This window comes from Pezoporus occidentalis, unplaced genomic scaffold (assembly GCF_034315485.1).
Source record: "Pezoporus occidentalis ecotype Australia unplaced genomic scaffold, CSIRO_AGI_Poc_V1 ctg120, whole genome shotgun sequence".
Lineage (NCBI taxonomy): Eukaryota > Metazoa > Chordata > Aves > Psittaciformes > Psittacidae > Pezoporus > Pezoporus occidentalis.
Window position 1 is genome coordinate 1,586,598 of NW_026912995.1, and position 27,642 is coordinate 1,614,239.

The 27,642-nt window shown below is 40.7% G+C and overlaps 1 protein-coding gene across 12 annotated transcripts in view; it reads right to left on the reverse strand.

Moving 5' to 3' along the window:
- THRB (thyroid hormone receptor beta) overlaps positions 1-27,642 on the reverse strand; it is a 170,151-nt gene that overhangs the window by 102,901 nt on the left and 39,608 nt on the right. For 4 of the 12 annotated variants that reach the window (XM_062607193.1, XM_062607191.1, XM_062607195.1 and 1 more), the window contains one exon: positions 21,222-21,251. The exons of 3 other annotated variants lie outside the window; for them this stretch is intronic. The gene's annotated coding sequence lies outside the window, so the exon portion shown is untranslated. Of the gene's footprint in view, positions 1-2,390; positions 2,494-3,296; positions 3,316-14,141; positions 14,159-21,221; positions 21,252-27,642 lie in introns of those variants that run through there. 5 more of the 12 variants (XM_062607194.1, XM_062607196.1, XM_062607199.1 and 2 more) reach the window with 3 other exon arrangements.

Here is a 27,642-nt window from a genome sequence, read left to right on the forward strand (position 1 = left end):
AGCTAGCTCTGGTCTACCTACATTTGCTGTGGTCCAATTTCTGCTTGAATCAGAGTTTGGCTCTTATTGAGACTTCTTATTTCCTGAGTGACACCAACATTTTCCCCTCCATAAGTAAAGGAAGTAAATAAAATGAACAAGAAAAATTATTCCCTGCAAAAGATTAACTCAGTTTAAGAAACTGTGAAAGGATGACAGATAAACTAACCTTAAATTTTATGAACTTTTAGTTTGCAGCAGGCTTGCTTTGTTCAGCATTCTCCCTGTGCAGTAACACCTTCCCACAAAGGCATTTCCTACACAGTGTGGACCAAGCTACAAAGGACCATAATTCCATGAGAAAAGTGTTCTGAAGCATTCATAAATATTATTACCTCTAAGTTACTTCTAATGCTAATTTGTTCATACATATAAACACGTATCCTATTTCAAATTTTGGGGTGGAGAGGACCTTTCAGTTCTTCTGCTCTTTATAAAAGCTGAACTTCCCAGGAAAAATAGGAGCTACTCCTTTGGTCCTCTGTTTCCTACAGCAGTGTGGCTTGATCCAACTAACAGCTACTTAAGTCAGTGTGGACCTGTTAAGTGTTTGGTTTAGGCCATGTAAGAGGGAGAAACTGAGAAACATGCTATTACCTGGCCTTCAGCCAGTTACAGTGCCACCACTAATGAGTGGCTGCTACAAGACCTTTTGAAACAGTCATGTGTGAGATACGAATCAATAAACACAATGCAAACCCCATCCCTATCTCACAGAGGGGAAAAACCATTGCAGCTTTATCATAAATATTTTTAGGTGTTTTGGTGCCAGCCTTCTGCCAGAGGAATTCAGTGATAGGGAAGGGCAAGGTCTGTTTGCAATGCAGCCCTCCCTAGGGAGGCGCATTTCACGGCTCCCAGCCAAAGCCTCCAAAACGCCTCCAGGGTAGCAGTTGGGCTGGAGCTGCCCCATCACGCCCTTCCACTGCAGCCGGATTTGCCTATTTCTGCATCTGGCACCACCAAAGGCTACAAAAACTTGCAGTCAGCACAATCCCTTCCAGATTGACTTTTGAGTCTCTTCAGCTAATAAATGCTGAGAGCAGTGCATAGGCTGGCAACAACTGTAAGCACAGTTTACACAGGAGGGTCTCCACCTCTCAGTCTTTTTCATGAGAATTTCTGCATGATTACCATCATGGCCCTCATCAGCCTCAAAAGCAAACTGGCCACCAAACCAATTTTTAAAAATGCCATTTCACCTAGCACTGACACAACAAAATCCTTTTTGCTCAGTGTTTCCAAACCCCACGGTAACAGTGCTATACTCAGAGCGTCATGATGGAGAGAAGCTATGCTGCTTAGTCCAATGACTCAACAGTGGTTTCTTCCTTTGCTGCTGCAGAGGCACCAAGAACGCCTCGAGAGCTTACATCGTGATGCTAAATACATGTTCACTATGCAGCTAATCCTATTGTTTTCAAGACAAAACAACAAGTCTGTGCAGCCTACAGCTACTAGTGATGTACATCCTACTTGTGCACCATGTACTACCTAAATGAAGAAGTACTTTCAGTAGTGAAATGCTTTTAATAACATCTCCCTTTGCAACCAAAAACTCAGACAACAGAAAAAAAAAATCAGAAAGAAAGCAACCAAGGATTATAAACAATATTACATATATAGGTGTATCTCACATGATTTATGGAACACAGGCGAAACATCAGCAGTGCTCAGGAATTCCATGATCCCTTCCAACAGAGAACTGCAAAGGGCTTTTACAAACTAGAGGTCCTAGAGACAATTAAGCACTACCTATTTTCATGTAAAGTGTTGCAAAGCCTGAAGAGTGAACTAGGGGTGTGAGGTCAAAAGAAACCCCAGACACACGTGCAAGCAAATCTGTATGTGCAATTACCACTGCCCTGTGCGGTAAGTAAAAATATACATAACAGAACAGTCATTATTTCTCTAACTTTCTGTTGTGGGCCTTCGACAACAGTGACTTTGTTATGAGCTTGCAAATTAGCTGCATGATGGAAGACCACTCAAGCTCATTCAAGTTCACAAGGTTGGGTTCTGTTGTGTTGCTAGCTTGATGTAAAACTTGGTTTGTGCCCCTAACCTGGCTCTTATCCAAAGAGAAAAGATCTCAGAGGTATGGAGTGGTGCTGTGAGCCTGAGCAGATGGCCCACAGGCAGTCAGAGGAGACAGCTCGATATCATTAGGGATAACAATGCTAGCAATGCACATAGGAAGCAAAAGCTTGTATTTCAGCATCCTCCTCAAATGCTAAGCCTGAGAGAGACTGTCTAGTGTCTAGCACCAGGATCCAGAGGCTCTGGGGGGAAAGGCACAGCCAGCTCATATCCACATCCCTACACTCTTTCCCCCTGCAAAATATGGTTACCTTTTCAATAATGCCTGCTGAGAACAGTCCCTCGCCATCCCGCCACAGGTGTCATCTGGGGGTGTGCTAGCTGGCACGGGCCAAAACCGTATCACGGAATGTGCTAGAAATGAAACAATATGGACAATCATAAGATACAAGTCCTGGCCCTGATTAACTTACCAGTGCAGAAAAAGCAGTGGTGAAGCAAAGTGGAAGTGTTGCTGCAGTTAAAATATAAACATCAGAAACAGGGCAGTACCGGCAGGACCAAAGACTAAAACTCCGAAGTTTAGACTCGTAGCCACAACACAATCATGTCAGCACCACAAGAAAGCAGGAAGCTTTCAAATAAATTCTAGACACTAAGTCAAATACTTCTCAGAAAATAAAAAGGCTGTGAGTGCCACAATACATATCAGGGTGCTGGCAAAGGCAAAGTGTGAAATGGGTGCTTTCCAGCATTCAGTTTAGGAAGACAAACATTGTTTCACAAATTCACTGTAGCCCTGCATATTTCCAAACTCCTTAACTCACGCCAAAGGGCTTGGACTTTCTGAACATCCTGTTCTGTTTCCGCCACCGCTAGTCTGAGTCCTCAGTGCTAAATGTCTTTATTTCAGAGCCACATTTTCTATCATTTTATTCCAAACTCCTCATTCTGTAGGCTTTGTATTTTACCTCTGGGTTAGAGTGAAGACAAGCAAATTAATGAGAAGTCTGAACAGCACATTTAGTTACACCTATATTAAGAGCTTTCCACAGTAAGCATCCCAGGGCACTGTATAAAAATAAAACTGCACAAATCACACTTGAAGCTAACAAAAAGCTTGTGGACTCTGGCATGCCTTGAAGCATAAAGATTGATGATTAAATGATTCCACAGTTCCCAAAGTCTCAGAGCCACATGAACACAGACCATTTTACCTGTCATTGCCTGGATGCATTACCAATCTGCCTGGATGTAAAGCTGAGACATCTCCATGACGGCCTACTGGCAGGAAAAATATTCCCCCCTGACAAGGGCAGGAAAACAACTTTAGCCTACAATCAGGAGCTGGCCATTACAGGGATTTCCTAACTAACTGATTGCAATGCCTCCCGCACCTCCTCCTTTCCCTCTTCACAGCTGCAAGAAGTTCAAGGTATAGTGGTTTCATGAGAGTGACTACAATAGCAAAGGCTTGGGCATAGATAGGAACATCCTCTCATCATCCTAATGACTTTCAGCTCCCAAATCCACTGCTCTTGAGACTCCACCAACTCCACAAAAAACAGAAGCAAAGACTTTGGCATGGCTGACATGCACACTAGGCCCAGCTCATCCACCTGTACAGACCTACTTCCTGGCTGCTGGGCTAAAGTGACACGGGAGAAGGCATTTCTCTTGGTATGAGAGGAACTGCTGGCACTGAAGTGCTGCTGATGGTGTGGAACACAAAACAGTCCACTTGCTTCCTACTTCTCTGATGTGAGACTTCCCATCTTGGTTCCTTCCTATTCTTTCCCATGGCAGCGTTTCAGGCTGAGTCGAAAACATGCAGTCAGAGATACAAAGAAACAACTGTGACCTTATTTGCCTTAAATAACTGCATTTCCACGCTGTCTGGTCAGGGTGCCCAAGCAGACACCGGGCACAGCAGATGCTCCCATGGGAATCTTAGACCCTGGTAATACCTCCAAAGTGCCCCAGTAAGCTATATGGGTGACCCTGCATTTGGTCTCACTCTCATCAGGAGCTGCTGCTGGTTGTCAGTACCTATGTCACCAGCACAGCTACAAGCGGCAGGCACAATCCTGCTGTGCTCCAAAACCCCATGCCCTTCATACAACCCTTTTCCAGGAATCCTCACTTCCAGCTACAGGGATGGCCACAATGCTGTCTGGTAAGCATCACTCCTGTGTGAAGCTCCCACTTAATTTCATCTTGCCCTGCAATTTGAGGCAGAAATGGTTAAAGCAGTGTACAGATAACAAGCTGGTCCTTGCTGAGATTTACTTCCCTCCTTGAGATAATTTAGGAGAAAAGAACCAAGTTAGGAGAAAAGAACCATTTGCAACCTCTCCAAGCAAGATCAACTTTGGCTTGCAAACCATATCAAAAAGCAGTTGTAGCTCATGCTAGACCAACCCTACTTTAAAACTATGAATTTATTAACACACGCTAAAGAGGGAAATGATATAAATGGCGCAAATGGTAAGTGGACAGTAGGCTGTGGCTGCAGCAGTGAAGTCAAGCTAAGGCCCCAGGGCCATAAAAACTTAAAGCTGTTCACATTGTTACTTTGTGAGCAGCTGAGGTGATCACCAACACATGCACATTCTAGAATTTACGGAATTAAAACAAAACTTGAAAAATGTTATGGCAGCCAACACAGTGACATTTGTGAAGAGTATTGACTTCAGAGAGTTAGCTAAAACCAGAGCTACAAACTAAGGAGGGGGACATGGAATAACATCAACGTAAGAAAAACCAGAGGTCCTGAACAGTGCTGGAATCCCATTCTGAAACTAGTTCAAGAATATGTATATAAAATCAACTGAACAGACAAAGCCAATGCTTCAATAAGGAAGGCCTGGAGGGATAAGACTTCAAGCGGACGCTGCTTGAGCAAGGAACACTTTCCTCACCATCTGGCTTAGAAAACATGGATTCCAGAGTGGCCTTCTAATTTCCAACAGGAAAACAGGGAAACTATTTTAAGCAAGCATCTGTAAAAATAAAATCGGAGACGCAGTGAAAGGAAAAAAGAAAGTGGTCAGTGATAGACACAGTATTACAGTATCTATCACAGTATGCTAGAGATTGGAAGGGAACTCGAAAGATCAAAGATTATTTTGCTATTTGTACTTTTAATGCTATTTATATTTGAAAGCTTTCCCTTTGAGACACTGACAGGTGGGCTTCCACATTTATCAGCCTGGGATTTGTCCAACTACCCAGTATTTATGGAAACATGCAAAGGCCAACAGAAATAAAAAATACATTCAAATTAATTTCTGTCACAATTAGGGATTATTACTATCAACTCCCATTCAAGTTCAGCCACATATGAACAAAACATTTCCCAGCATCACACTGATACACATTTCAAATGCTCTCCATGAAATCCTACTCCAGCAACATAGCATACCATGAAAAAAACTAATGCAAAAGTTTGACATGGTCTGACACAACTCAAGTTGTCTGGAGGTAAGCTCTTTCAGATGAACTTCTTGTGTGGGCTTAATTCCCCAAAGCCAAATCCTTAACGTCATTCAGGACACCAGCGCAGCACGTGTGATGGAAGGGACACGAGGAACCTGTACATCAAATCACGACACAGCAAATCTGGAGGAGAGCATCCGTGAGAGTGGGATGACTGCTGCGAGAATGATAGCATGCTGAAATACCCTGCACAGTCCTTTCCCAAAACATAGCATTTGGCTCCTCAGAAGCTAAGGCATTTGAAATCGGAAGTCCAGCTTCTCTTGCGCATCTCTGAAGTTCGTCAGAAAACACTGTGAGTGTGATTAAGAATCAATCGCATTCATGAACCCATTTAGAAAATGAGAGCTAAGACGCATGCTGCTTCTCTAGTAACCTGGATGATCTAACTTAGTTTCAGAATCAATTGGCTGCTTTCTGCTCAAATTGAAATCTGTAATTAGCGTTGTCCATGTGTCAACACTGTTTAGCTTAATTAGCTAAGCTTCTTCTCTAGCAGACCTTTCCCTGATCTATTTATTATGAACTATCTTATGCCTCAGGCTTTACTTTGCTAGCCTATTATGCTAACATACAGGCTCTCAGAAATACTTTTCTTTCTGTACCTGTCCTCGTTTGAATTGTTCTTGAATTCAAAACCCAGAATTACATACAACACAACACATGACATTTCATTTTGTACGCTTTTCTTCAATGACTGTAAAATTTCCATGCCTTCATCACTTTCACATTACCCCTATTCCACTCTAGATCCATACTGATCTTTCCAGGGGCAACATTACCGGAGATTTGCCTTGTTTTGATACAAGTTTCAAGTACTTTTAAAAATATTTTCTCTACTTTTAAATGTCTAGGCTTTTTAGTCCAGCCAATTTAACTACCTACCAACATTACTACCTTGTTTCCTTAATTTCAAAGCCTATTCTTTTGTTAGAAGGAGCATTATTTATGGACCTATGTTTGCTTGTGCTTGTATTAAATTTAAACAGAAATAATTACATGTATGTTTCATCCAAGATTATTTAGTATGATCAACTCTTCTATAGTATCTTCATGCTACATGAAAATGAAAACTGAGAGAGCACATCAACATCTCAGTTCAGAATCCCTTTTTAAGAAGTCACATTCATTGCCTGTCACAGCAGGCACCCAAGGCAGTCAGGGTCCTAAGCTTCCAAGGGATTGCATCTACTGAGCCATTTACAGCTGTATTTCTACAAGCAAAATAAACATGGCCAAGACTGCTGAGGCCAACTGGCATAGAAAGGTGCCATGCTATTAAATTCTCTCACCTTCCAAAACAGGGTGGCTATTTTCAAACTGCTTACTGGGAATAATCCCACGATAATTTTCAGACTTTACCTGGGAATATTTCAGGTGAGTTCTGATAAATATAAACCAAAAGTAGGCCAGTTAACAGTACAGACAACTGATATCCAGGGCCTGGAAATGCTTCCAAGCACCATTTAATTTACTAGTACATTTAATTTATATGCATGAAGACCTCTTAATGCCTGCGCCACCTTGAGTTTTTCATGACTCTTTCCAGATCTTCATTAGCTTGTCATTCTATCCCCTGTCTTCTCAGAGATCAAAATAATTCTACTGATATCAACCACATCAGCCACAGCTTTAAGGAGACGTTTCTCTGGCTTGACATATTAATCTCCATTTTGTTCCAACAGGGACACAGATCTTTGTCTCAAGTTTCTTCAGGACTGTTTTCAGCTTTAAGTCTGAATGGTATTTCTTTGCTCCTGGAAAACAAAACACTGCTCTTTCCCCTAGCTAAGCCCTGCTGGTGGACATGTCTTTCAACTTAAAGGAGTCTTCAGAAACACATATCTGCAACTTCCTCATATCATGATAAATGCCAGATCTCATGGGGCTTTTCCCCCCTTTTCCCCTTCTGCTGCTCAACTATCTTCTATTTTCTACAGTTCTTCTGTAGAAACACATCCTTGTTTCTCCTTAGCCTCAAGTCTCTAGCTATGTCCATCTTAACCTAGTTTTTTTCTGGTGCCACTCTTCTTCTTTAGTGTCTGTTTCTCCCTTTTTCACCTGAGTTCTCCATTGTAACAGACTTTCACTTGATTTCTCCACTACCAATTCGTGACAGCCTTCACACTGCACATGTATCTGTGGCTGGCTTCCTCAAAGACCTCTCCCTTCCAACTTGTATTTTTATATACAGTTCTGCATCCACATCACCTCAAGTGCTTCTTCTTTTCCCTCATGTATTTAGCTCCCTGCCTTTAGCTGCATTTAAACTACTTAGATATTCTCTCTCCTGACTTCTGTCAGGTGACATTTCTATGTAAAAGTAGATCCTATCAGGTAACATTGAAGAAAGCAAATCTCTTATTCCTGCATCCAGTCTCAGTGTCTTTTCTGCTATCCTTCATTCAGTGCTGCATCATTGCACATCCTTCCTGTCTCTGCCTTCAAGGAAAAATAAAAGGCCCAGAGAAAACCCATCCAAACTAAATTTTCATTAAATGCTGGCTTCTTCTGGACACTGACTTCTTAAATTTTTGGACACATCTGAAAGGCAGTTATCTGCCCAGCCTGAACCAAGCTCTCTTAGACGAAAGGTTTCAGTTGTGACCAAGGGTAGAAAACCTCTTTCATATCCTTCAGCTATGAGAAGTTTAATTCACTGACAACTGCAAATAGGTCCTGCAAGCAACAGGGAAGGAAAAAGAAGAAAGAGTAACTACAATGTAGGGCAGGAATTCTGGTACATGAAGCTACAACTTAAAGAAATATGGATAACTATCTAAGTAGAAGAAAATGAAAGAAGTAGTGGGAAGAATTTCATGTTAAAGATCAGTAAGTCCAGTTTGACTAATCTTCATTGTCTGGTAAGAGGCTAGGTGTCAAGAGATAACTCCTCATGCTTGTGAAATAGAGGGGAAAAAAAGTTGACAAGAACCACATATACAGAACATAATTATTGGAGTTTTCTGCAAAACTGGAAATAATTGCAGAAGCATGTGGCTAAAAAGTAAATATGATTCAAGGGCTTAACTAAGACATCTTTTTGCAAATCAAAGCACAGACTCCAACCCTTGATTATTCCAATCAAAGTGTGAAACCATATTAAAGAGTTGGATCATACAATCTATACTACACTTTATTGTTGTCCTGGGTTCAGCAGTAGCAGTCATTTTTCTCCTTCTTAGTGGCTGGTGCAGTGCTGTGGTTTTGACTTTCAGCCTGGTAACAGTGCTGATAACACCGATGTTTTTAGTTACTGCTCAGCAATGTTTACTCTGACCAAGGACTTTCTGAGTCTCATGCTCTGCCAGGGAGGAGGGGAAACCGGGAGGAAGCAGAGACAGGACACCTGACCCAAACTGACCAAAGAGGTATTCCATACCACAGCAAGTCATGCCCAGTATATAAACTGGGGGCAGTTACCCGGAAGGTAACTGACCAGATCACTGGTCAGCCAGGCTGGGTATCGGTCGGCAGGTGGTGAGCGGTTGTATTCTCTTCCCTTGTTATTTCCCTTATTATTACTATTGGTGGTAGCAGCAGTGATTTGTGTTATACCTTAGTTACTGGACTGTTCTTATCTCAACCCGTGGGAGTTACATTCTTTCGATTCTCCTTCCCATCCCTCCAGGAGCTGGGGGAGGAAGGGGGGAGAGTGAGAGAGAGGCTGCGTGGCTGGGTTTAAACCACAACAATTGTTTTTTTCCCCTTGAAACAATACAGATTCTATAAGGCAAATAATAAGGACAGATCCTCAAAAGACATGAAGATGTGCAGGAACAGAATACAAAGTAGTGTCATCTGAACTTTTTTTTATCATACAATAAAAATAGCACTTTTTTTTGAGAATTGGGAATTTACCAGTTTCACTGTTAATGCAAGGCTTTCCTGCATATTCACATGTACAGGAAAGGACAAGCAATGAACTGCAGGGAAGCCCGGTGCTCCTAATACTTTGGTTTATCTCCAGAACTTAACATCCAGCAATGCTGCTAAGTAAATAAGGCACACCAAAACACAGACAGAAAAAGTGTGCCGACTGCTTTTATGTAACCAAGCACCTGGGCACCATATTTAATTATCAGTAACTGGGATGATTTTCAAAGATGCAAATGGACAGTAAATCCCAAGTTCAAAAGATATCTGAGGCTGGCCTAAGTGATCTAATTGCTCCTGTAAATCTATAGTTCCTGAGAGCCATAAGGTATCCTTCACTGCTGTTAAAGATTTTTGAAGGAGTATCCACTATAAACACTACACTAATTATAATTAATTACACTAATTTTCTCTTAATTTCTGCAGTGATTTTCTTAATATGAAGCAGGCCAAAAATATATCCAAACAGGTATTTCCTCTCCTAGGTCACTGAAGCATGCTGTTGTACTTGACCTACCTAGCTTAGCAGACCTCTGGCTAAAACTGATGTAAGACATAAGTGAAGATGAGCTTGAAGGTTTGGGTTTTTTTCCCTAGATCATCATAAAAAACACCATGAAGACTAAAACTGCTAGACATTTCTTGCCAGAAAACATCCCTGAGACTCCAGTCGTGTATCACCACCAGTTAGGTTGCCACTACAGCAGGTCTCACACTTCACTTGACTGCACCAGCCTCCCCTGAACTACTTGCAGAAAACGTATTAACACTTTCTGGCAGATCACATTTATCTGTGGCCAATGCAGAGACTGATCCATGAATCCTGGCAAAAAACAGGAATCTTTTAGCTGGCTTTAAAGCCACTTTTTCCTTTAATGATGTAAATGAAGGTGCAGTCCCTGCTTTTCACCAGTGCTGCCATGAATATTTTTTAGAAAGATACATTATATTAGAGGAAAACAAAAAGGAATATGTATCAGAGTAAAAAACCTACAACATTAATTCCATACTTGATATAAAACTGATGGACATAAAACAAAGTTCAACCAGTTGATAGTTCTTTCTAAAACTTCAGAAATCTTCCTCTGATTTCTCAGTGTTGTTTTAACTTGATTTTCAGACTAATACTTTGCCAGAGGTGGTGTATAAATGTTTATGTCTCATCTAACCTGAAGTGGAAGTTGAAATTCAACAAGTAAATATGAAAATATCTGCTAGTGATTTGTACTTGCAAAATATAATCCAAATGTTTACTGCAATCCTATTTAAGAAGTTCCCAGTAGACACATTTCTGTCAATGGATTAAATACCAATAGGATCAGATTTCTGGAGAGCCAATCACAAAGGGCTAGAAAACCCATATAAAGAAATATTTGAACAAGATTCCAAAGATAAAGCCTTTTGTTATGAAAAATATTTGAAGAAGTATGCTTAACAGAGAAATGCAACCAACTGGTTCAGTATTTGTGTACTTGTTGCACATTTACACCAAGGAAAAGCATTTTTCTCACCAGTGGAAGAATTATGTGGAGTACAGGGAAAAGGGACAAAAGAAAAACCCATTGTGAAAGGGCTTTTTCACCATTCTAGCCGAAGTTGATGTCTTAGAATATGTCAGCTAGACAAATGAAAAATACAAAAATAAAACATGATTAAAGATAGTGTAGTTTCACCTAGCAATTGGTAACCATGTGTTCAAGCCAGAGAAAACACTGGGAAAGCTACTGGAGGAGTTTTCCTTTGGCTCAGGGAACAGATGAGCAAGAGTTCTCCTAAGGCATTGCTTACAAAGCCAAAAACTGTTAAACTCAGCAGCAGCTAAAGCAAGTTACAACACAGCCTGCTCCAGCCTATGCGGACAGAGCCAAGCTGCAATATAATAACATTTAGGAGGGGGAAGAGAGAGCAGAGAAAACACACCTTATGGTTTTATCCCAAGTCTGAACCAGACTCACAGAGCTGTCTCAAGTAAGTCAGAATACAGAGGCAGAAAAGGCTTTCCGCTCATACAGAGCCCACCTCTAGCAGCACATGTCTTACAGTGATATCTTCTAGTGTTTATTCAACCAAGTTTTGAAATCTAAAAGAACAGAGACACTTTCTTAGGAAAATTCTTGGACTTGGTGTCCTTGAGGAAGACTTCCAGTCCAATAAATCCCATCTCTCCTGACATGCATTCTTCCTCAGTTAATCTATTTTTTCCTATACATCACTTTAGCGTGTTCTCATAGCACTGCTTTCTCCACTACACGAAACCTCTCTCTTCACCTGTCCTTGCACATTTCTTCACATCCATGGCCCATTTTCCTTTCTTTTCTCAGAATTTCAGTTAAGCTACATAAAACGATGCATGAAGACTACAGGGAAGTTCAAAAAGCTGAAGTGAAAAACAGGCTGGTATTGTGAATGACTGTTTTCTGGTTCAGCTGTGCAGCTCCAGTTCATTGCGGAAGCATGAGTGTAAAATCATTCTGCAGGTTCAAGTAACTCCCATTTGTATATTTTCCACTAAATTTAAGAATTAGCTGGAGCAAACTGTACTGGCATTCTAAGGAAGGTAGAAAAAGTTAAGAGGATCTAAAGGTTTTGATGCAATGATTGCGTTACTATGTCAGTCAGAACTGGTTTTTAGGATCCATAGGAACAAAAAACTCCCTACAGGTTCTGTTTTAATTTTATTTCCAGGAAGCAAGAAATAATAAAATTTAAACAGAATTATGAATGCTAATACATTTTACAACTGCCTTGTGTTTAACCTGTGTATCATCTTCCTATACATGAAAGTTTCAGCTTTAATCAACTTTTGGGAACACAGAATGCCAATACACCCATACAGTACAGGAACACATCAGGGTCAGCCTCCCATTTTCCCACTGAGGATAGGTTGCTTGAGGAAGTGAGCACTCCCTGCCATTTTCACTCAGCTTTTGCTGCCCAGAAGCTGGAGCTCTTCCTATAAATCCCAGTATTTTCCAATCAGTCCATTTCCAGAAATGCAATTTTGTCCAGAAAAAAACACAACTTCCTATATCTCAAGAAATTCAGAGCCAATAACTACACTGTGGCTACATAGCTGAAAATCTTGATGGGTTAGGTCTGCCACTGTATTTTAAAATGGCTCTACACTGAATTTTTTACTATCTTGTATGTCTTTACATTTTACATACCTGCTATGTAACTGTGAAACATAAGGCTCTCTGAATCAGCCCCCGTCAGGGGGTGAGACTAATGGTGTGTATGGTTAGCATCTTAATATAAAGGAAGTCAGAAATGTCAAAACTTATAACTGCTCAACAGGATTCTCTCTTAGTACCAGATATCTATTATAACTAAAGGACTGTGACACATTTTAACCTGACACCCTCACGATAAGCAAAAATTCAGTCCTTCTTTTCCTTGGTGACAGTCAGATGTGGCAGAGATCATTTCCCTTGGTTTCTGAGTGACCTTTACGGGAACCTGCTGCCTTTCTCTGAGGTGCACATCCACTTCAAGTCTAAGTTACGAATGTAAATTTCCCTCCCTGAAATTTCATTATATTACCTTTACCTCTGGTTGGGGATGTTTTGTTGCTGGTTGTTTGGCTGTTTTGTTTTGGGTTTTTTTTTGTGATTATTAAATCAAAGAAGGGATGACTGGCTTTTAAATTAATTTGTGAAAGGACAATGAAAGATGTCTAGTTGATGGCTAGATGGATAGGAACATGTTTCTAACAGATCAAAAGAGAGAGAGCATTAATGAGAAGATGGGTCCTGAAAGTTTTCATAAATGCAAGCACAACAACTGTTTCAAGACCGATTCATTACAAATACAGGTCTGCTCATCATGCAGAGAAGAGCTCTTACTGACTCTTGATAGAAGAAACGGAAAACAGCAGAAGCAGCCTCAAGTAAGAAATTCACATTTGAAGGGAAAATATAGTAGGCTCCATTTAGTCCTTGCACTATCTGCAAACAAAATCATCTCAAGTGAAAACACAGGAGAAAAAACACAAGCAATTAAAGTCCTCATCTCCCATCCTCCTGTCTGATAAGGATCGTAAGAGCTACGGCTTTCATAGGAAGCCATCTCTGACCTCTCAACGACACTCTGATTTCAGCGTTACTCAGAGCCCACAGAAAGCTTCTGCCCTCCCAGGACCAAACTCCACTACTGCTCTTCACGGAGCAGCTCAGGTAAGAAATATGCCCTGAATACAGCACCCTTTTGTACTATCAAGTGAAGCCCAACACATCGCATAAGATCAAAGAGTTAGAAACTAACCAGCAAGTGTGACTCTCAAGTCACTAGACTGTCCCTTTTCAGTCACTGAGCTGGGCTGGAATGGTTGAGGTAGTTTTGCAACTGAAAAGCCAAGCGTTTATGGCTGTATTTCTTCTTCTTCTTTCCCCCCACCCCCAATGTAATTCTAACTGATCTAGATCACCATACAACTCAGATCAAACAGGCATGCTGGCTTGCAGTTAGGTTTACATTTATCTTTGCAGTTTGGTTTACATTAATCTTTTTGGGTTCCTTTCCTTTTTTGGGGGAGGAGGGCTTTTTTAACTTTGAGATAAACAGTTCTCTGCCAGGAACAAAATCACCCACCAATCCTGGCTGGTTGCACCCAAAATCCATTTTAAAAAAATTCTAGGATACACATGCATTTTACTTCAAACTTCCTGCTAGATTGCATTTGCACTTACTTGAGCAGAAAGTTACAGCTTCTACGTCTCTCGCTGCCTGAGGGAACCAAAAATATTAGCTCTGATTAAGTATTTATTTTGCAGCAACATGAAATCAATCATGCTACAGAAATTACTCTGAATTATACCTCTTCAGCAAGGCTGTGACTTTCAGCTTTTTCCTCTTACTAAGTTACACATTCAATAAAACTACAGCTGGGCCAAGAAAACTCTGTTTTGTTTTGGCAAAGCATCAGACAGCATCTTCTGGTTTGCAAACAGATGCAGAATCTTATCTAACTGTGGGATGTTCTTGGATGTGCTACCTATTAGCAAAACTATTAAGAAGCACTGAAAGGTTCCAGCCCCTTTTATGAACTCTCAGTCAAATCTCATTAGTTTGCACGCTCTCATTTTGCACACAAAAATATAGCAGCCTTTTCCCACCTCTCAGGGAAAAATTAATAGGCGAGTGTTAAGTCTCATGTTACTAGAACTTCATTACTTTTACATGCTATGCTGAATAATTAAACTGCACTTGTCAAATAAGTGATTTGAGAACACTTTGTGCTGCGGTGTATGTTTTTACTGTCTGTTTACCTCAATTGACAAAATTAAATCATTCAGAGTCTCCCACGCAACAGCGCAAACAACTGAGACCCTAAAGTTGGAGAGGAGTACAGTTCCAAAATGGGACTCGGAGGATAAGTGTATATAGGGTGAGATTAAAGGAAGAGCACTGGATTAAAGCAGTAGATGAGGAAATCGAAACAACAGAACCAAAGCTTGCTCTGAGGATGCTGCTTAATGAGAATGACCTAGAAGCAAATCTAGCTAATCACAGAATCATAGAAAGGTTTGGGTTGGAAGGGACATTAAAGATCATTTGCTTCCAATCCCCTGCCATGGGCAGGGACACCTTCCACTAGACCACGTTGCTCCAAGCCCCATCCAACCTGGCCTTGAACACTGCCAGGGATGGGGCAGCCACAGCTTCTCTGGGCACTCTGTGACAGCACCTCAGCACCCTCACAGTAAAGAATTTCTTCCTAATATCTAATCTAAATCTACCCTCTGTCAGCTTAAAGCCTCCTTGTCCTGTCATTATATGCCCTTGGAAGAAAGTCCCTCTCCAGCTTTCTTGCTGGCCCCTTTTAGGCACTGGAAGCTGCTCTAAGGTCTCCCCAGAGCCTTCTTTTCTCCAGGCTGAACAAGTCCAGCTCTCTCAGCCTGTCTTTATAGGAGAGGTGCTCCAGTCCTTGTATAACTTTCATGGCCTCTTCTGGACTCGCTTGAGCAGGTCCATGTCTCTCATGTGTTTGGGGCACCAGAGCTGAACACAGTACTGCAGGTGGGGGTCTCACCAGAGTTGGGTAGAGGGGCACAATCATCTCCCTCAACCTCAAAAGGTCACGTTCCTTTTGATGCAGCCCAGGATACAACTGGCTTTCTGAGCCCAACCATTAACTCAGCTCTTGTCCATATTTTCACAGTAATGTATGGGAGGGGGGCCTTTGGCTACTGCTGGTAGAAGGGTACAGGAATTTGAAATATTCTGTAGTAAATAGGATCCCTCAGGGCTGAAACAGAGGGGCTATGTGCAAAATAGTAAAGGTAGAAAAATTAGAGTAACAACCTACCCCTCCACAAGATGAACAGAATTTCTGACACAGTGCATGTTGCTTTACCTGTCTTTCTCCACAGGTAGGTCTTAGGAACTCAGCCAGTTCAGTGGGAGGACCCACGCATCCAAGTGAAGCAGATATAATCAAATAAACAGCTGTGTCTCCCTCTGATGGGAATTGATCTGTTTGGCCGACCTGGCAATCTTTCAGAGGCAGTCTTCTAAAGGTTACGCAAAACAAAACTGTCCGGCTGCAAATCCCTTCTGGAAGCAGCCAGACATACACTGTAGCAGCTTGCTGCTACTGGGGCCACATCCATCCTCCCAGGGCTGCAGCAAACAGAAGGACCTGCTGCCCTGAACACCATCGTGATGTTCAAGCTGCACTCCATCAATGAGCACATACACACAACCTGCTATTTTTCAAATGTACTAGTCTCCAAAAGCCACATTTCCATTGAGTGGGCGAGAACATTCCTGATGCTCCTGTTCTCTCACAGCAGCAGAATTTCCCTAAATCGACACTTTTTGCAAAGTTATGTAACAGTGAGCACAGCACTCTTAACTCTCATCTGAGCACACACTGCGAGCACAGTGTAAGCACCAGGGTACTTCTTTACAGTGAGCTGCGCTCCAACCCAGCATGTCATTTAAAAATGACAAAAAAAGGTATATTTACTTCTCGGAAGAGAACAGCAAGTTACCCAGGCAAAATCATGGATGCCTGGGTAGGGGTTATTAAGTAAACAAAGTGCAGGAAACAAGATTCAATAGCTTTTAAGCACAGTAAAACTGAGCTTCTAAAGCAACTTCAGTTCTTTAGCATAAATAACCACTTTGGGACTAGCAGTGCATGGGAAACCAGCCAAAGGAGCTCCCCAGACCTCAGCACAACCCCTCCTTTTTGTCATCTGGAGTGCTCTTACAGCGTTGCCGGAACAGAAAGAAAAATGCCACATAAGCTCTCAGGGATAACCAAAATCAATTTTGCAGGCTTGTGAACCCCTGTCCACTAGAGGTGTTTCTTCTGTAGTATGAAAGACTGTTTTCCTTTACATTAACTGACACAGCCACAAGCTTTCACATGGAAGAAAACAGCAGCAATTTGATAGCTCAAATTCATTTACTAATGGAGAGAACAATTTTCTTCCATGGCACAGCCTCCTGCACTCCTTTTCAGTACTGAAGTACCCATTAAAAGTGACTCAGTGGTAGAAAAAACATATGAAAACAAGACATCCTACAGTCTGTTTTTAAATACTCTCCTTGGTCAGTATTACCCTATCAGGAATTTGTGAAAACCAGAGGTATGGAATATATTTTCAGGAGAGATGGTGCATAAAAAAAAATCATACTAAAAAACCCACAACTGTTAGCACACAGCAACCGGCCAAAAATGTTTGACTCCTGACTAACTAAAGTCTCCTCTCCTTTCTACTTCACCACAGCCACGAATCCCTTACCTACTAGCAAGGGTAACTACCCTTCTTTTATCTTTTTCTAATCTCTTGCCCTCCCTGACCTTTCTCTTTTCTCTGGACATGTAGGAAAGCAGATGCCTCCCTGTGCAGGGATGCAGACTTACCTCAGCCACCTTACTTCAGGTTATCAAACACAAGGGCATTTCTCTACTTTGATTTTCCTATTGTTTTATTGTTTAGTCTAATGATTTTCTCAATTCAGGTTTAGACTACCATGTGTAAACCATACACATGCTTTAGTCCAGGGAGGGAGAGAGTAGGGATAGTCAGAGTACAGGAATGACAAGCCAGGTACCAAGAACCCACTACTTGCCGGCAGGTAGGTTAACAGGTATTATGGAACACAAAATCCTCTGCTATGCCTGGGCTCACTCTCAAATTACCTGGATAGTTATACAGAAGAGCTTTTTTACAGGTTTTTCAATAGAGCTGGAATTACATGAAAAATTCTCCTGAGTAACAGTTCATGAACGCATACCACCAGCAGAACTCTTACCTATTCCTCCTGTCATGCTACTGTGGAGTTACACTGTACAGTCCTGTAACAGAAGCTATGCTACGTAAGTGCAATAGGATGACATAACTCTGAGCTCAACTTGAAGGATTTTTCTATTTGCAAGATTTTGCACCATAACTCCTGATTAATTTTGGATGTGGAAATTAATGAGCTTATCAAAGAAACAAAGTCAGAGCTATTCTTGTTCAAAATGGTGTTTGGTGTTTCTTCTAGCATAAAATGAGTTTTAGGATCAACCATATTTTATTATCTTTTCTATAAAAAGGATCTGCTGCCTCTTACCCAGTAACACACGGATACACTTCCATTTAGCTGATGAGAACTGGAAGAGAAACATCCTCCTCTGTCTCTCAGTATCCTATCGAGGTTCCTGAGCAAACATGCAAGTTATTTCCAGTTTTGGGGAAAGCAGATTACTTTATACTAAGAATTCTACTTATCTGCTAAAAATCTACCCTGCCCTTTCTGCTCATACAGATAGTAAGATTGGCTATAGAAGATCCTATGTTAGGGTTAGGGTTCTGAATTCATTCAGGCCTTTAGTTATATCACAGAAAGGATTCAATAAACGTCACAGACAAATCATGACTTTTCAGTGAACTCAACACAAAAGGCAAGCTACTAAGTAAATTGGCTGAAATATTGGAAGATCATGCAGAAAGATGTGTCCATGGACTGACCAGAAAAGAGCAGAAGTTGGCTCAGTCCTAGTACATATGACTGTAGCACACAAAGCCTGCAAACTCAGCAGCACCGTACTCACCACCACATTTCTTCAAGGACCTGCTCAAAGACTTTTCAACCCTTCACCACTGAAACAAGAGTGACCTGCTCCAGCTCTGATTTTGGAAATCTTGTGGCTGCCTGTACCACGTAAGAGCCTTTGTTGGTGGAGATGTGGATTTAAAAGGCCTGAAGGAACTCTGATGATAATCTGGTCTGACTTCCTGCCTGGCACAGGCTCTAATACCTCACACAGCAATTTATTCACAAAGCCCAAGAACTGGTAACTCTACGAGAAGATATTTCATAAGGAGATCTAATCTTGATTTAATTACTCCAAGTGATCTACCACATTCCTTTCTAAGCTTTTCCAATGGTTAATTACAGCTACAGTATCACATTTGCAACTTGAACTCCTCTTGCTTATCTCGCTGGTTTTGTCTGTTGGAGCCCTATCCTATCTCCCTACACAGATATTTTTAGATACTAACCACATCACACCTCAAAATTCTCTTACTTGAGATAAACAGTTTGCCTGTTTGGCAAATCAAAACAGGGATTCCTGAATCCAACGCAGAGCAGCTGCAGTGCTATTACAGACAGCTTTTGACTATAGAGACTAAAAAGAGAAAAGTCAATTTAAGCGCACTAAGCATCTTTAACAAGCTTTTCCAGCTTTCATAGCAGTCACCCATTTGTAAGACCTGGAAATTTGGGATCAATAGCACCACCATCTGCAGAGTTTCACTTTCAACTTAACTGATAAATTCCAGCTCAAACTGGATCAATACTTACTGAATACTATAGTTAAAGAAATAGATGGCTGATGGCAGGTGGTTTTCTAGTACTTGTATGTCAAAATCATATAAAAACCCTGCTAACAGAATGACCCAGTACTTCTGCCAAGGCAGAAATCCAGGATTGAGCAATCTGTACCGAAAATACTTCCAGTTGTGACTCTGGGAAACAAAATGAGTAAAATTCCACTACTGCTGTCATGCCATATTACTTAAGCATATTACTTAGACATTTATATTACAGTAGGATTCAGAGGCTTCACATAAGGCTCTCTTGTGTTAGGTGATCAACTACAAACACAGCAAGCTTAATCCATTTTTGCAGCGTTTGCCCAGCTCTTGTATGGCTCAGTCCTGGTAATGAGACTGAAGGAGGACTTGTGTCCTCCCTGAATCATGGATGTGGATGAGATCAGCGTACAAAGACTGCTCAGAACCAGAATTTCTTCTGGCATTTACTAAATCCCTGTACAGCTCATGTGATTCCCCACACATTATGAAGTTCCTTAGCTTCCTTAGCCCTACTCCAGAAGGACTTCCAGTGCTTCACAGTGTTTTGGTGCAGAACGGCAGCATCTTGCTATCTCAGATATACTATGTATGCACAAACCTTTGTAACTGCAAATACTTGCACATGCTCTCCATGTACTAATACAATGCACCAGCTGCAAAGCTCGACTGCTACTTATATCACTTTAAAATTTTGCACAACAAAAAATATGTGATATGACACCTCATTACTTTTTTACAGCACTTCTGTTTTTCCATTAATGTTTCACATTTCTACTCACTTGTGGTATCAAAAAGCTTACATTTTGCATAGCTTAACTGATTTCCTTCTTAGCCTCCCTCTTCCCTACTCCAAGGATGCCCATCTGCAAATAAGGAACACAGTTTATGTAGATGTATCGACTTTTACTGGTTTAAAATGTCATCAGGTTTAAAAAAAAAATTCCTTTTAGTCACACTTCCATTTGGAAGGTGTTTGACTAGAAACAGGTGCAGGAAATGCAACTAAGAGCTCTGCAAGCTTTTACTTGAACTACCTATAAAAACCAAAACAGGCTAATTTGGGAGGAAAGGAAAACAGTAACCAACAACACTTCCCTTCCTTGGCATCCTGTGAATGGGTATTAAAATTGAAACCATCACCTGTGACTGAAAAGTAATTATGCATTTTTGTAATGCTTTGAACAGGTTCATCCTGGCACTGCCTGTCAGAACAACTTGCTATCACACACACCTGGCTATGTTATTTGACGTAGCTGCATCATTTTCTAGATAACACAGCACATGAATGTCAGCATCCTCACTTGCAATGAAAGAAATAAAGAGATAAATCCCCACTTTTTAACACCCCTTGCTGTTGATAATGTACTGAAAGACCTTAGTCTGCCTTTTGCTTATCTAGCAGATGCACAGAGAATCCACTTCCTGATGCAGCCTGAATCATGCCATATAGGAGAGGAAATACTTCTAGAAGAGTTCACGTGTCCTCTACAGGTACATTTATTTGACTATGTAATTCATTTATTTGACTATGTAAACTCCCACTGCCATACATAAAACCCTCAAATTTGCCACAATACTACTTATTTCAGCATGTACTCTAGCATTTAATTTTCAAACTGTAAGAAAGGTCTCCTTACAAGTGAAGATTTTAATTGACTGAGTAGTAAAAACTAATCTGTTGAAAAATAATTACCTGTAAATTTCTCATAGGCACAAAGAAGTTTCCAAATCTATGTAGTAATCTATCTTATTTTGATTAAAAGACCAAACAGTGGCTTAACAACAATAAAAAACAGTCAAATGTTTTTACACTCATTCTGCAATGCTGTCTCCTTTTCACAGACCCACACTATGTTTAGGATGTGTTCAGAAATGCTGAGCATATTTGTTAAAAATTGCCTCCAATTAACTTGAATAACTTACTAAAGTGGAATAAAACATTCTTACCTTATTAGAGCTTCATTTTCCGTTCTTCCACTGAAAAGAGTAAAGAAATCTGTATTAAAGATCTATACGGTAAAGTTATTATTTTAGTTTCACTTCAATTAACACCAAAACTATGGGGTTCTTTTCACATAACTGAGATAAATTTCCATTCATTTGGAGAGATAATCATTCTCAACACTCTCAGGTGAAGGCCTTTATTTATTTACTATTTATTTAACCAGCTCTTCTGAACAAACAATTCAAATGCTTTGGAACTATCAATACAAACAACTGATCTAGTCAATTCATCACCTAAACAGTAGACTTCACAGGTTTATTTTCACTGCAAGCAGTATTCTGTGACTGGCATTGGTATTGCTATTATTTTTTGTTGGACATTTGATAGTTGCTATTCTAAGATGGACTTGCCCTGCAATATGCTCATTCAAACTGCTTCTCAGCCTGAAAGTTTCTTTTAAAAGCAGCTCTTTCCTGCTCAATCCCAAAACAGGTAGGGTCAGCCTGTATAAGAATGAAAGCATCAAGCCATTTCATTAAACATCTGCTTCAACTAAGCCATTCTAAATGGCACATTCGCCAACAGTGTACCAACATCCTTCACAAAATCCAAAAATCAAAAAAGCTATAAGACTATGCTGAAAAAGTTCCAGCATAACTCAGAGCAATCAATGATTTTTGAGGGCATAGCAAATATTAATTAACCTTTCATTTCTTTGTGACTTTTGTTCAGTCCTTTACAACCAGGACCTATTTACAGGCATCAGCATTATAACTGGGAACTGGATTCTGGTAACTCTGAACTAAATGGGTATATTTTGCCACTAATATATGCAAGAACAGAATCACACTTTCTCTTATTTCACTTTCAAAATTAGCATAATACACAGCACGAAACAGAAAACAAAATGCCAAGTCTAATAAAATATGACAATTATTAGTGGTATTTGTTGAAAAGCAGAGAAATCATGCTGAGTCACAGGCAAAACATCTCAGCCTCTAGCACTTTCTGTACACACTCCATTAGCCATCAGTCAGTATGGTTAGAAATTTATAGATGAAGGGAAAACAAGGAGAGACCTTGTTCATTTCTGCCAAGGAAGAATTTAAGGCTTGGCCTCGAAGCATGTGATCAATGAAGTGGCTGAAGAAATTAATCCTCTGCTCTACAGTGAAAATACTGTGTTTTGAGGGGCAGTGGGGTTAACAACAGACTCTTCTAGGAATGGCTGTGAATCTGTCAACCTGAGGGAAACAAAGCTCAAGTGAATAGTAGAAGTGCCTCTGCCCTTAGAGTATGTTCACCTGTTTTTATTATGGGAGACCTATAAAATGAGCCTATTTCAGAAATGGAACAGGTAAACGTAAAAAGAAACATTTCTGCAGAGCAGACATACATTAAATTAACCATCCATTTTGAGAAAAGGCATGAGATCTCATTTTTATGAAACAGTTCATCAGAGCTGACATTTGCAATGCCCGATTTCCCACAGCTGAGGAGGTGCATATGTGTACCTTTAAAGGAAGAGGAACAACTGAGGCAGTTTCATTACTTAGTAAAATACATCTCAACCCTTTGTGCCCCACGCTGGGCACCAAAAAAGGACTGTCATGGTTTAGACCCAGCTGGCAACTCAGCACCACGCAGCCGTTCACTCACCTCCCACACTCCCTCCTCCCCAGGCCATGATGTGGAAGAGAATAGAAAGAATGGAAACCCCATGGGTTGAGACAGGAACAGTCCAGTAACTAAAGGATAATATAAAACTACTACTAGTGATGATAATACTAGAAGTAACAAGGGGAGATAATATAAAACTAAAATGGGAAAGGAAAAAAAATAAAAATAAACACAAGTGATGCACAATGCAATTACTCATCACCTGCCAACCGATACCCAGCCTGACCTGAGCAGTGATCTCACCTTCCAGGTGACTCCCCCCAGTTTATATGCTAAGCGTGACGTGCTGTGGTATGGAATACCCCTTTGGCTACTTTGGGTCAGGTGTCCTGTCTCTGCTTCCTCCTGGCTTCTTGTGCCCCTCGTCACTGGCAGAGCGTGAGAGACTGAAAAGTCCATGATCAGGGTAAGTGCTACTGGGCAACAACTAAAACATCAGTGTGTTATGAGCACTGTTCTCAAGGCTGAAACCAAAACACAGCTCTGCACCAGCTACTAGGAAGAAGAAAAATAACTGTTACAGCTGGAACCAGGATTTACTCATGGATTTAATTTTCTACAACTCCTTCTGATAATCAGCTGCTAAAACATGCATCAGCACCAGATTACCTCACATCTGGCTTTAGGTGTGGGTCACGCATGAGAGGTAACTTAAGAAAGGTTTTGCATGCAGGAATCAAGGGACAGAACCAGTAGGTATTCTATCACTGGAGGCTATGCATGGTTTCAATAGGATTGAGTGGGATTTACTACAGCACGAACCAAATCCTTACTTTTCTCACGTAAAACACCCATTGAATCTAACCAGAGTGCAACCGAGAACACGTCTCTGATTCTTTATTACTCACCTGTCTCAATACTACAGCAGCCCACAGCATAAAGTTTACGGGACCAGAATGCTTCTTTGCAGGAAGGGAAAGGAATATCTTACAGGATAGCCTGTAACCACAAAGCAGATACAGGCGCAAGTCTGAAGAAGACTAAAAGTCATTCTGGATTTGTGACAAGATCCACAGCTTTTGAAGCAAAGTATTTCTATGCTAGAAACACTCACAGCACAGGCTGCTTTGAAGCATATTTAACTCATCCTACGTACCTTTAAAAGAAGAATGAAAGCTGACTTTGGCAGGGTTTATGACTCCCAGAAAAAAAAAAACAAACCCCAGCATGCTTAAAGAGTTTGCATAAGTTTGCCTTATCTGATCTAGCTGTTGATAACAGGACAAGCTGTAATGAGCTCCATGAGTATCTCCTATCATATGTTCTCATGGGCCCTGCTTCCTGCCCAGCTTGATGGTCTCAGTAGTCCATGTCTGAGGACCTAGAGAAAGATGGACCACTATTGTTTTCCATCAGGCAGCAGGAAGGGTCTATCTTCAGATGATCTGGCTTCTATCCAAGTGGAGATAACTTCTCAAAATCACACTGAGTAAGTGAGGCCCTAAGCATTCAACAGTGCTTGCCTGGTAAGACTTAGTCTTACCTGCCCCTGATACCTTGGCAAAGAGTTTCACATGGACTCTCTGCTTTCACACAAATACATCTCCTGTTAACTGCCTGCACTGCTTTCATGCTTAATGACCTCCTTGCTCAGATGGAGAGAACAATCTCTACCAAAAACGCAATTGCATTTCATTGCAATATTCAGACGTGTCATCCTTCTAAGCATATGCCTCTTTACAGTAAAAACTGTACTTGTTGCCAGTCACCGAATGTGCTAACTCTGTATGCACTCTGGAGGGGTTCCAGCAGACTGCCTCAAAAGTACATCAGTACAATTAAGTTAAACAAAGCAGGTCACTGTCCACACTCAGTGACAAAAGGCTCTGTAGTTTCAACAAATGGTTTACCAGAATCCTTTAAATTCAGATACAAGAAAAAATATAAATATTTTTGCAAGCTCCATCTCTTTCAGAATAACTCCTTATTAATCACTTTTGGAAATACTAATACTAAAAAAACCCTACTGACAGAGATTGTTTTAACAATGTACTTTGCTACTGAAGCTGTTCACGAGTCTTCTTAGAGAAGACTCACCAATGACTCCAACTGAGCCACAGAAAACTAATACTGCCAAATCGGTTAGACAGCAGAATAGTTGTAGATGAAAATCTCCTCCTGTACAAGACTCAGAAAATGCTTGACTGCATGGAGTTGTACACATAAAAGCATTCCTTTTTGTTTCAGTCATTGTTATTTCATCTTTTCTGTTTATGCTGTTTAGTAAAAACTGCAAAGCTGAAGATACAGCAACATATCTTGCCATAACCAAAACACGGGTTTGATCCCTATAATAAATACAACCAATAAGTTAAAACAAGTTATTTCCAAATGATTCAGCACTTATACCGTACACAGTAGGAGAAAAGGCATCCAGGTGCCCTTCACAAAATTTAGATATAAATTACACATTCTACCTATGTCTTCGAACAGATATCATAGTAGGGATAAAGTCACTGCTCTTCTTCTTGTACATATATCCTTATCTATCAAAATCCCATTCATCCTACTGAACATTACTTTTAGGCTCCTGAAACCCATCACAGACATCTTCACCTGGAAAGAAATAAGTAGGGGGGAAATTCTTTAAAGTTACCAAAAAATGCAAATCTATTCAGGCTTCTAAACATAGTCATCATCACCCTAGAATTTGTTTCAGTTTATTTTTGTAGCCCCCACAGGATGCCCTCATGTTTGGAGGTCCCACAAGGAGACTGACTGAGCAAAGCAACTACAATTTTCTTTTTCACAAAAGATCACAGAAAGCCAACCGGGCCTGGAAAAGGCACTGAGTTCTCATTCCGTCAAAGCCAAGAAAGGAAAAAGAAAGGGGTGGGGAACCAAGAATTCTGAGCAGGAAACAAATTCACTCCTAAAGCCACTCCAGAAGTTTGGCTTTCAGTTCTGCTGTTCAGCAGCTCTCAGTAGGAATTAAAATGTGCAACAGTGAGGGGAGGGGGGGAATAGGAAAAAAACCCACACCAAAAAACCACCAATGGGGAAGATCTCACTGACCCCCCACAGCAAAGCTTCTCCTCAAGATGCAAGGAACTCTGCTGGCATAGAAACATAATTTAATTCTTCCTGTCCCCCCAGTCTTGACTCAAGGCCATTTGATTTCACAGTTCCAGCACTTGCAGTAGTTAGCAAATTGCGCTATGCACTTTGTAGAGTAAAAAGCCATGACTGCAGCATGCCAAATTCTAATCTGTGACAAGCATTTTCATTCCTGGAACTCCACACAGCATGCCTTGGATTGTTTGGTGCTTCTTAGCCAGCGCCGGTCTGCGCAGGTGTGGCAAGGCAGCAGATAGGCCTGTGTGCACAGTCTAAACTCTGGGACCTACAGATGCATCCCGAGAATGTTTACTACCAGTACAATGCTAATCATAATTACCATGATGGTATATGTTCTCTGCAGGATAAAAAGGCTAGAAGAAAGCCCATGTTTAGATTGGACAGCAAACACAAGGTCATAGCTGGAAGGTAGAAAACACATAAAATCGTTCCATTTAAAGCATATGTACAAATTAAAAGTTAACCATTATTGCCAAAAAATTGCATATAACCTCAACTACAGCTACAGAGACAACTGCCAGCTGCAAGAGGAATATGTGGTCCGTGTTCTGCTGCCCCAACAGCACAACCAGTCACAGAAACACTGCCTCACTTCTGCCCTTCTCCCCAAGGAAGTGCTGAGGAACATCCCTCTTTGTACACCCACTATTTATTATTTCTCTTACTGACTGGATGACATTCAAATCATAAAGCTCAATGACTTTTTGAAGCTAGGCCTCCTCCTGGGTCTAAGAAATCTTGTATTTCAGCCAGGTAGCTCGACTCAGCTGTTCAGAGGTAGAATAATGAGGAAACAAAGATCACCACTACCATGTTGAGATCATCCTAAAGAGCTAAAAACTCACAGCTGCTTCACTGAAAATGCTACGAATACAATACCCAGAAGCTATTACCCACTCCAGTAAATGGCAAGTCCACAGACAGTAATGCCTATGGTCCTTTTTTTTTGCCAGCATTTGAATTATAATTCTCTGTTTAAATGACAAATTAGCAAGATAAAAATATATTTTGGCTAGTAGACCTTCAAGATCTATTGGAGCATATTTAATTTACTTTATAAATGTTAATGACACTGTTTTCCTTGACTTAAAAAAAGGGCAAAACTAAACTAATTTACTTTTAAAATAAAATCTGTACCAAAAATCATTGTTTCACTATATACTGCAGTTATCAGTGGTGCAAACAGCACTGTGGAATTTTCTCCTCTCTTCCTCCAGCTTACTGAAGAGGAACCTAGAGAGCAGACAAGCTGAGACAGCCAAAACTTCATCCTTAGATTCACACTGTTTTATAGCAGACGCTTGATTTCTATCCTTGTCCATATGTCTGAGTAAGCACAAACTACATCAGAGATAAGATCTGGACTTTCAAACCTTGTATCAGAAGTCATAAATCTTGTATCACATATCTTTCTGACTATAATCACACCACTGACATAAGAGTAATTGTCTTAATTGTTGACTGGTTGTCTTAATCGCGTGTCTTCTATGGGATGGCAGAATTAAAAATAGAAGAAAGAGCATGCAGTGAATGTTGCTGCACAATATCCCCAGCCAGTGAATGTCATCATGAAGTCCTGGAACATGGCAGACTCCTGTTATCTTTTCCAGAATGCCAGTTTCAGCCCAACACATCCCAAACCTTAAAGCAGGGCTGACTCCAACT